This window comes from Triticum dicoccoides, chromosome 1B, assembly GCF_002162155.2.
Source record: "Triticum dicoccoides isolate Atlit2015 ecotype Zavitan chromosome 1B, WEW_v2.0, whole genome shotgun sequence".
In the NCBI taxonomy this organism is placed as follows: domain Eukaryota; kingdom Viridiplantae; phylum Streptophyta; class Magnoliopsida; order Poales; family Poaceae; genus Triticum; species Triticum dicoccoides.
Window position 1 is genome coordinate 410,007,361 of NC_041381.1, and position 11,850 is coordinate 410,019,210.

The window sequence follows — 11,850 nt, forward strand, 5'->3', positions numbered from 1 at the left end:
ATGAAGATAAAAGCCTATGTCTAGTTGTGATTGGGATTATGTATGTCTCGATAACCAGGAAGCAGAATCGCTTTACCTAGCTCTCGAGCTGTTGTTTTCGTGTCCTGAACCGCCGTCGGGTCGTCCCCTTATATACTGAGGTCGACGCCCAGCGGCTCTACAGAGTCCTGGCCGGTTTATAGATTGTATCCGGCTCGGTCTCTTAATCTTTCTTGCCTTACAGTACAAGTTACATGGTCAAGGCGGTTTAACACTACGGGCCTTAGGTCACCTCTGGGCCGTTGGGCCTTTACTAAGCCGCCGTCTTCAAGCTTGGGCTTCTGTCTTCAAGAATGCTTGTAAGTATAACCCGGCTCCTTCTGGCGGGTCATACTAGTAATTATATCCCCAACATTAGGCCCCAGGCTGATTTGAACCAGTTCATGTCAGTCTTCAATACTTAAGAAAAAGTTCTCCGCCTCTTATTTTAGAAGATTCATGTAACCCGCCATGCGTCATCCTTCAAATTTGTGGTAACCCACCATGACGTCACCTGTCATAAATGAATGCTTTGTCCAACACATCTCAACGGATCTTTGTCTTAATGACCATCCGAAAATCGAGGCGCCTTTGTAGTTGGCCAACTATGTTTTTCGGCCTCCTCATTTTTTGCGCCCACTTCACAGGTTTCTCCTTATAAATAGACTCGACTAGGTCTCCTCTCATTCTCCGTTCGCATCTTCTTCTTCTCGCCCCCATCTGCCACTGGAGCTCCACCACCGTCGCCACTGTGCCCTTCGTCCTCGTCGAGCTCGGCCGCTGCATCAACCTGACTTTGACCAGAGAACGACAGCGCTCCTTCTCCGCAAATCCATCGTTGTAAGTTCTTCCCCTTTCCGTGCCATAGATCTACGTTAGGGCTAGCGCGTTCCTCTGTACGGGCATAGTTCATCCGAGCTCCTGCGTTTTTCTTGCCATGGCTTCGTCAGATCCAAAAGATCCCGTAAATCTAATGCGGCTCGTATTCCGCATCCATTTTAATTAACAGTAATCCTTCTTTGCTTGTAAGAAACCCTCATCTCAGCACATGAACTTCTCTGTGCTCTGTTTTTAGGTCTAGTAATTTTTCTTTTCTAAACCTTTGTTTGATCCAAGATAATTACTGCAAACTGTGAAACTTGTTTGTCCTGTACTTAGGAAAAAATCCATAACTTGTCAGACTTGCTAGTCATGGCGGCTCTGCCTACCGGCTTAAGAGAGTGATAATCTGAACTTCCCTATTAGTTGAAATAACACTGATAGTTTTAAAGTACTTATGGCGGCTTACGTAACCCGGATGGAAATATCCTTATACCATTAGGCCCCTTCATAAGTCGCCATAGTTTATTCCAGCAATATTTTTCCTGTCCGGCTTAAATTTGAACCGGCCTTATTTACCCTGCATTTAGGCTTTCAAACATAATGGCGCCCAAGGCACATACCACTTGCAATTGGGTGAGATCCATTGTCACTGACAGCACTTTAGATGACTTCGTCAAAACCGGATACCTGCCCAAGAAAGAAGTCATGCCTTACCGTGCTCCTCACCCGGACGAAGAAATCCCTCAGCCCAAAGACGGAGAGGTGGTTGTCTTTACCGATCATATGAACCGGGGTTTCACTCCTCCTGGTTCAAAAAATTTCAGAGACGTGCTGAGGTTTTTTGACCTTCACCCACAAGACATCGGACCCAATTCCGTCTCTAATGTCTGCAATTTCCAAGTATTCAGCAAGGTTTATCTTGGTGAAGAACCCAACTTACTGCTTTTCAGAGAGCTGTTCTACTTGAACCGCCAGACAGAGTGTGCCAGCGGTCAGAGCTTGGAACTTGGTGGGATTTCCATTCAGCGCCGCAGGGATGCACTTTTCCCCTATGCCAACCCGCCAAGCCATCCAAAGGATTGGAACATGACGTGGTTCTACTACAAAGATACCTCCCCGGCTGACGAGAATCCCCTACTCGGCTTTCGTGCCCTCTGTCTTGACACCAATCATCATTTGCCAGACAAGATTACTTCCGCAGAACGCAGATCCCTCTCTCCTACTATAGCCAAAATCAAAGCGTTGTTGGGGAACGGGTTGACGGGCATTGACCTGGTTCGAGTCTGGCTTGCCTGGTGGGTTATCCGATTAAGCCGCCGCACCGTCTTAATGTGTGAATACACCGGCGCCGCGAATGACCCCCTGCGCCACAGCTCTGTCGACTTACCTGCCCATGTTATTGATGACATGACCAAATCTCTGCTCAACGAGACTCTGGCAGATTGCGGCAGAGTGGGTCTCGCTCTGTTCTGCAAAGACAACCCGGCTCCAAAGGTAGAAACACCCATAAAAATGTTTACCTTATTTTCTTTAATGCTTCATCCATATTCACAATATGATTAATCCTTGCAGGCGGGTGATAAATTTTGGAAAGTTAAATATGATCATGAAGCGGCTAAGAAAGCCAAGAAAGAAAAGAGAGCCGCCAGGAAGGAAGCTGCCCAAAGGAAGGGCAAGAAAGCTATTGCTTCCGACTTGCTTCGGCTGTCAGACTCTTCTGAGTCAGAGGTAGCCCTTGACTCCATTGGCTTATTCTTTAATCATCTTATTGACACTGATCATCAGCAGGAGGACACTAGGACGAGCCGGAGCAAGGCTGACGAGGTAACTATTCTTTCCTCCGACTCCGAGCCTTTGCCAAGACAATAAATCCGCAGAGTGACCCGGAAAGTAAGATTTTCTCATCCTCTATCTCATCACGATCCTCAATTTCTTTTGAAGCAACAAATTCATGAGGGCCGGAGGCAGACCCGGACCAGCAAGGACGCGGAGCTCTCCTCCGGCTTACCAAATACTCCGAAGAAACGCCGAAACGAGGTTACCTCTATTTTAACTAAGTTTTACCCCTTAGCGGGTCTCTTTCGTCAACCACTTAATTCCTCTGACTCGGATTATCAGGATACCTCCCCTCCTTCCGGTGAGTCATTGCAGTCTAATCTGTCGACTTTCAAGACTGTACCAGGGTATAACAAGCCACTTGCTTTTGTAATTATTGCCATCTTCTTACTTCTGTATTAATCTTTTGGTTTGAATGCAGTGGTCAAGCTAAACCCAGCAAGAGGGTTAGAAAGAATAAACCGGCAGATGAGAGAGTCGCTACTAATGAGCCGGTTCCGGAAACAACCGTGCCGGAGTCAAGTACTCATGAGCCGCCACAAGAACCAGCACAAGATGTGTCACCTCCTAGTGACCTGCCCACTAACCAAGGCGCTGTTGATTCAGAAATTCCCAAACCTCCAAGTCCAACCCAGACAGCTGATCCTTCCAATGCTGAAGTCGAGATCACCGGGACTGGCCATGCTGACCCGGGAGGCCAACCGTGCTGGTCAAATGCCCTGCCAAGGAAGAACTTCTGGACCAACGCCGAGCCAACATGGATGTCACCAATTATGCTCATATGAGTATTGGAGATGTTTTCTCTGGCTACATGAGCCAAGTGCACAACAGCCGGAATCTTGAGATTGATATGGTAAAGCAGATGCACCATAAATTCGAGGTATAACCCGTTTTTGTTTTGTTCCTTTATCCTTCAGTATATTAGCCCCCAAGTCTGCTGCTTAAGATACTTATGATGTAGACTTAGAAATAAATTTGACAACATAACAAAAGAATAAAGTTCCAGCTTACCATGTAGTCCCCGAGGGGCGGCTTAACCAAAATGGTTGAGCCGGCTCTTTATAGAGAGTCTTATAGGTCTTTTAAACAACGATATGCATTAGCCCCCAAGTGCCAAGTGTTATTGTTTACAAAATGCTTGGGACTTATTGCATATGAATAACCATATAATTAACCGTCGTAGAAAAGAAAAACTCTGCAAGACATTAGCCCCCAAGTGCCAAGTATATTGCTGGCAAAGTGCTTGGGACTTTAATACGACATAAACAACTTACTTGATTGTATACTTGCACAGGCTACCACGAGTCAACTTGAATTGGAGGTGACCAATTTAAAGAGCCGCCTTGAATTCCAAGAATCAGAACTTGAGAAAGCCAACAGTAAGTTCGAGTTCAGTGTTTCTGAACAGGAGAAGCTGAAGAAAGACTTTGAAACGGAAAAGAAAGCTTGGGCGGATGAAAAGGCCGCATTGATAAGCCGAGCTGAAAAAGCAGAAACGGTTCTTGAAGAAGTCACTGGAGAATTGTCTGGGTTAAAGCGCCATATTTCACAAATGGTCGCTGCCATCTTCGGTAAGTCGCCTTGCCGTTGCGTTCATATTGTAAGCCGTCCAATAGAGTATGTGCCAGAATTTAACTTTCCTGAATATGCTTTGTACAGGCCCCAGAAGCGCAAATTTAAACCACAACATGCTGACGAAGCTGAAAGCCGTGTATACCTTGGTGGAACAACTGTACACCGGGACACAACGGACCCTTGCTTTGGTGGCCTTATCCAATGAGGTTCCAACCCTCCTACCACGGGTCTTGAGTAAGCTTTCAGTCCTCTCTCAATGGATCAATGAATTGAGACGGTCAGCTGCGAGAGCCGGAGCAATAAACGCTCTAAGTCGGGCTAAGGCCTGGCTACCTAAATTAGACCCGGAGGATATTGCCATTGGTTACCCAAGTCTCAAGGAAGATGGCACACCATTTGAGGACGCGGATTTCCTTGCCTGTGTCAAAGAGGTACGCCCCGTGACGACTTTGATAGCCACTGAAGTAGATTATACCAAGTACCAGGCGGGTTATGATGAACAAGGACGAAGGATTCTGACACCTGAATATGACATGACCAGTCTGATTCCTCCAATCTGTAAGCATACCTTTGCTCCTGAAGTAGACCCGGCAGGTCTTGTTGATGATGAAGCAGAATTTGAAGCCTTAAACAACATTGACTGGTCATCATCAACCTTCCAGGAAAAGGAGCAGAGCGCAAACATGGAGAGGGCTAACCCGGATGCTTCCAGCCAATCTTGAAGGTGAAGCTGACATGGCGACTCAGTACCTGGTGTAAAAAACAATGCAAACTATTTGGACTTAATAAGTCCTGTAATAGGGTAGAGATAACTCTGTTGTGGCCATGCCATCGTGCATGTTTTGATGTTTTAACATTTTTAAGCCGCCTTGTTATATTCGTGCACACAGTTGTTGTTGAAAAACTGTCCTTCACATAAACTGTTAGGCCAAAAAATGTGATCAAAATAATCATAGATTAGCTGGTTGATAAAACACAACTATAATAAGATTTTCCCCTGGCCCCACCAGTTCATATGACCCAGCCGGTAAAGATGAAGATCCGATAATTGGATACCCAAAAAGTACCTTGATGCTTAAGGGTTGGCGACTCATCAGTCGATATTGAACTGGGTTACAGTTACTATGTTTATAACTGTAAGCTTCAGGAAAAGCCTTAAGTCAAACAATGGGGCTTCCAAAGATAACTTAAATCAAAAAAGAGAAATAACACTAGCAAGGCTACTGATTTGGATACGATCAGTGAACCGTCCCAGAGGGGTTTAAGCTAGGATTCGAATACGATCATGTAGCCCCTAATGGCTTTGGCATTGCGCCGATCAAGAGGGTACCGACAGCTGTGTTCTCTTTGGTTCGAATATGACCTATGTTTGAACAGGAAGCCCCCTAATGACCTTGAGAGTTTTTTAACGACTCTGATTCGAATACGATCAAAGTCGGTTCCCAAATGGGGTTAAGCTATGATTCGAATACGATCAAGAAGCCCCCAAGTGAGCTCGGCAGTGTGCCAATCAAAAGGGTATCGACAGCTATGTTCTCTTTGGTTCGAATATGGCCTATGTTTGAACAGGAAGCCCCCTAGTGACCATAATTTTGACCAGCCAGATTCGAATAGAATCGTAAGCCGGATCAGAACAGGCTGAGCCGGATCAAATATGACCCGCCCCCGAACGATCATGTGATAAAAGGATGATAATAATAATGACAAATTTACCTGGTGAGAAGGGAAAAAGGATGGAGGTCCTGATTTATTATTTATCATAATATATACATTGGCAAAATATGTACATCAGTGGAGCCTATGGCGCAAGTGTAGTAGGGACGGAGATGAGCAATGTTCCACGGCCTCTGGGTCTCTTCCTCCGACTTACGTGAGTCTTTGTGCTATCGAACGTCAATAAGGTAATATGACCCGTTGTTTAAGTTCTTGCTGACAACAAATGGTCCTTCCAAGGTGGGGATAACTTGTGAGCATCAGTTTGATCGTGGATGAGCCGGAGCACTAGGTCACCTTCCTGAAAAGATCTGGACTTAACTCGGCGGTTGTGGTAACGGCGCAAATCCTGTTGATAAATCGCCGAACAGGCAGCTGCCAAGTCCTGATGTTCATCTAACAGGTCAAGAGCATCCTTGCGTGCTTGTTCATTGTCTTCCTCCACATAAGCTGCCACACGAGGTGAATCATGACAGACGTCACTAGGGAGAACCACCTCAGCTCCGTAGACCATAAAGAAAGGCGTATAACCCGTAGATCTGTTAGGAGTAGTGTTGATGCTCCATAACACTGAAGGTAACTTCTCAACCCAACAACCCGGCGTTTGTTGCAAAGGGACAAAGAGCCGGGGCTTAATGCCTTTCAAGATCTCTTGATTGGCTCTCTTGGCTTGACCATTGGATTGAGGGTGAGCCACTGATGAAACATCAAGCCGGATATGCTCACGTTGACAGAACTCCTCCATGGCGCCTTTAGACAGATTAGTGCCATTGTTAGTTATAATGCTGTGTGGAAAACCAAAATGAAATATCACCTTCTTCATGAATTGAACCACTGTGGCTGCATCACACTTACTGACCGGCTCTGCCTCGACCCACTTTGTAAACTTATCAACTGCCACCAAAAGGTGAGTCTTTTTATCTTTGGATCTCTTGAAAGGCACAACCATGTCAAGCCCCCAGACTGCAAACGGCCAAGTAATTGGAATCATCCTCAACTCTTGAGCCGGCACATGAGCTCGTCTTGAGAACTTCTGACAACCATCACATTTACTGACCCGATCCTCTGCGTCTGCATGAGCCGTCAGCCAATAAAACCCAAGACGAAAAGCCTTAGCCACAAGAGATTTTGACCCGGCGTGATGACCGCAATACCCTTCATGAATCTCACATAGAATTTCTTGGCCTTCTTCAGGAGAGATGCAACGCTGAAAAGCCTCTGTAACACTGCAATGATGTAACTCGCCATTGATAATCATCATGGACTTAGACCGCCGGGTTATCTGCCTGGCCAAGGTTTCATCTTCAGGCAACTCGCCCCGTGTCATATAAGCCAGATACGGCACCGTCCAATCTAGGATGATATGAAGAGCCGCCACCAACTGTGCCTCAAGGTCAGGAACAGCCAAATCTTCCTCTGTAGGCAGCTTGACAGAAGGGTTATACAAAACATCCAAGAAAGTATTAGGCGGCACCGGCTTACGCTGAGATCCCAGCCGACTTAAGGCGTCAGCCACCTCGTTCTTTCTACGGTCAATGTGTTCCACCTGATAACCCTTGAAGTGCCCCGCAATTGCATCAACCTCCCGGCGATAAGCCGCCATGAGCGGGTCCTTTGAATCCCACTTGCCTGACACTTGCTGAGCCACGAGATCTGAGTCGCCGAAGCACCTTACCCGGCTTAAATTCATCTCCTTAGCCATCCGGAGACCATGGAGCAAGGCTTCATACTCAGCTGCATTGTTAGTACAAGGAAACATCAACCGGAGTACATAACAAAACTTATCACCCCGAGGGGAAGCCAAAATAACTCCAGCCCCCGATCCCTCCAATTGCCTAGACCCATCAAAATGAATTGTCCAATAGGTATTGTCCGGCTTTTCCTCAGGCATCTGCAATTTTGTCCAGTCATTGATGAAATCCACCAATGCTTGAGATTTAATAGCTGTGCGTGGCACATATTTTAAACCATGAGGCCCAAGCTCAATGGCCCATTTGGCGATTCGCCCTGTGGCCTCTCTGTTCTGAATAATATCCTTCAAGGGGGCAGAACTAACCACAGTGATGGGATGGCCCAAGAAGTATTGCTTAAGCTTTCGGCTGGCCATAAACACCCCATAAACAAGCTTCTGCCAGTGCGGATATCGCTGCTTGGACTCAATCAGTACTTCACTGATGTAGTAAACCGGCCGCTGAACCGGGTGCTCCTTGCCAGCCTCCTTGCGTTCCACCACAATAGCCACACTGAGAGCACGTGTGTTAGCAGCCACATATAGGAGCAAGGGCTCCTTGTCAATGGGAGCAGCAAGAACCGGCGGCTCAGCCAACTGTCTCTTCAGATCTTCAAAGGCAGCATTGGCGGCGTCATTCCAAGTAAAGCTATCCGTCTTCTTCATCATCTGATACAGCAGCATAGCCTTCTCCCCTAACCGGCTTAAGGCGGCGATACGACCCGCCAAACGCTGGACATCATTAATACACGCCGGCTTGGCCAGGGAGGTGATGGCTTTGATCTTCTTCGGGTTAGCTTTGATGCCTCTGTTAGAAACCAGAAAGCCCAAAAGCTTGCCTGCAGGCACACCAAAAACACACTTGGCCGGGTTAAGCATCATTTTGTAAACCCGGAGATTATCAAAGGTTTCCTTGAGATCATCGATCAAGGTCTCTTTCTCTCTGGACTTGACCACTATGTCATCCACATAAGCATGAACATTGTGTCCAATCTGATCATGGAGACAATTCTGTACGCATCGCTAGTAAGTCGCCTGGGCACTCTTGAGCCCAAAAGGCATTGAAAGATAGCAGAAAGCTCCAAACGGAGTGATGAACGCTGTCTTCTCCTGGTCTTTAACAGCCATTTTGATCTGATGATAACCAGAGTAAGCATCCAAGAAGCTCAAACGCTCACAACCCGCCATAGCATCGATGATTTGATCAATACGAGGGAGAGCAAAAGGATCAGCAGGACAAGCTTTGTTTAAGTCCGTGTAATCCACACACATACGCCAAGTGCCATTTTTGTTAAGAACAAGCACCGGGTTAGCTAGCCACTCTGGATGAAACACCTCAATGATAAACCCAACCGCCAAGAGCTGGGCTACTTCCTCACTGATAGCTTTCCTTCTCTCCTCATTAAACCGTCGAAGAAACCGCTTAACCGGCTTAAACTTTGGATCAATATTAAGAGTGTGCTCAGCGAGTTCTCTCGGTACACCCGGCATGTCAGTTGGTTTCCATGCAAAAATGTCCCGATTCTCACGGATGAACTCGATGAGCGCGCCTTCCTATTTGGGATCCAAATTAGCGCTAATACTGAACTGCTTGGATGAATCACCCGGGACCAAATCGACAAGCTTAGTCTCCTCCGCCGACTGAAATTTCATGACCGGCTCATGCTCTGTAGTCGGCTTTTTCAAAGACGTCATATCTGCCGGGTCAACATTGTCCTTATAGAACTTTAACTCTTCCGTCGCGCAGGCCGACTCAGCATAAGTCGCGTCACCTTCTTCACATTACAGAGCCACCTTGCGGCTCCCGTGCACCGTAATGGTTCCCTTATAACCCGGCATTTTGAGCTGCAAGTACACATAACACGGTCGTGCCATGAACTTGGCATAAGCCGGCCGCCCAAATAGAGCATGATATGGGCTCTTGATCTGAACTACTTCAAACGTTAATTTCTCGGCTCTGGAATCATATTCATCCCCAAATGCTACCTCCAACTCTATCTTGCCGACCGGATATGCCGACTTACCAGATACAACTCCATGGAAAACAGTGCTGGACTTCTTAAGGCTCTTATCAGTCAGCCCCATGTGACGGAAGGTCTCATAATAAAGGATATTGATGCTGCTGTTGGAAATATGCCCTAGAGGCAATAATAAAAGTGTTATTATTATATTTCTCTGTTCATGATAATAGTATTTTATTCATGCTATAACTGTATTATCCGGAAATCGTAATACACGTGTGAATACATAAGACCACAATATGTCCCTAGTGAGCCTCTAGTTGACTAGCTCGTTGTGATCAACAGATAGTCATGGTTTCCTGGCTATGGACATTGGATGTCGTTGATAACGGGATCACATCATTAGGGGAATGATGTGATGGACAAGACCCAATCCTAAGCATAGCACAAAAGATCGTGTAGTTCATTTGCTAGAGCTTTGCCAATGTCAAGTATCTCTTCCTTTGACCATGAGATCGTGTAACTCCTGGATACCGTAGGAGTGCCTTGGGTGTATCAAACGTCACAACGTAACTGGGTGACTATAAAGATGCACTACAGGCATCTCCGAAAGTATCTATTGTTTTATGCGGATCGAGACTGGGATTTGTCACTCCGTGTAAACGGAGAGGTATCTCTGGGCCCACTCGGTAGGACATCATCATATGCGCAATGTGACCAAGGAGTTGATCACGGGATGATGTGTTACGGAACGAGTAAAGTGACTTGCCGGTAACGAGATTGAACAAGGTATCGGTATACCGACGATCGAATCTCGGGCAAGTAAAATACCGCCTGACAAAGGGAATTGTATACGGGATCGATTGAGTCCTTGACATCGTGGTTCATCCGATGAGATCATCGTGGAACATGTGGGAGCCATCATGGGTATCCAGATCCCGCTGTTGGTTATTGACCGGAGAACGTCTCGGTCATGTCTGCATGTCTCCCGAACCCGTAGGGTCTACACACTTAAGGTTCGATGACGCTAGGGTTATAAAGGAAGCTTGTATGTGGTTACCGAATGTTGTTCGGAGTCCCGGATGAGATCCCGGACGTCACGAGGAGTTCTGGAATGGTCCGGAGGTAAAGATTTATATAGAGGAAGTCCTGTTTCGGCCATCGGGATAAGTTTCGGGGTCATCGGTATTGTACCGGGACCACCGGAAGGGTCCCGGGGGCCCACCGGGTGGGGCCACCTGCCCCGGGGGGCCACATGGGCTGTAGGGGGTGCGCCTTGGCCTACATGGGCCAAGGGCACCAGCCCCTAGAGGCCCATGCGCCAAGATAAAGGAAAAAGGGGAGAGTCCTAAAGGGGGAAGGCACCTCCGAGGTGCCTTGGGGAGGATGGACTCCTCCCCCCTCCTTAGCCGCACCCCTTTCTTGGAGTAGGGGGCAAGGCTGCGCCTCCCCCCTCTCCCTTGCCCCTATATATAGTGGAGGGGTGGGAGGGCATCCATACCTGAGCCCTTGGCGCCTCCCTCCCTCCCGTGACACCTCCTCCTCTCCCGTAGGTGCTTGGCGAAGCCCTGCAGGATTGCCACGCTCCTCCATCACCACCACGCCGTTGTGCTGCTGCTGGATGGAGTCTTCCTCAACCTCTCCCTCTCTCCTTGCTGGATCAAGGCGTGGGAGACGTCACCGGGCTGTACGTGTGTTGAACGCGGAGGTGCCGTGCGTTCGGCACTTGATCATCGGTGATCTGAATCACGACGAGTACGACTCCATCAACCCCGTTCACTTGAACGCTTCCGCTTAGCGATCTACAAGGGTATGTAGATGCACTCTCCTTCCCCTCGTTGCTGGTCTCTCCATAGATAGATCTTGGTGACGCGTAGGAAAATTTTGAATTTCTGCTACGTTCCCCAACAGTGGCATCATGAGCTAGGTCTATTGCGTAGATTCTTTGCACGAGTAGAACACAAAGTAGTTGTGGGCGTTGATGTTGTTCAATATGCTTACCGTTACTAGTCCAATCTTGTTTCGACGGTATTGTGGGATGAAGCGGTCCGGACCGACCTTACACGTACTCTTACGTGAGACAGGTTCCACCGATTGACATGCACTTGGTGCATAAGGTGGCTAGCGGGTGCCAGTCTCTCCCACTTTAGTCGGAACGGATTCGATGAAAAGGGTCCTTATGAAGGGTAAATAGCA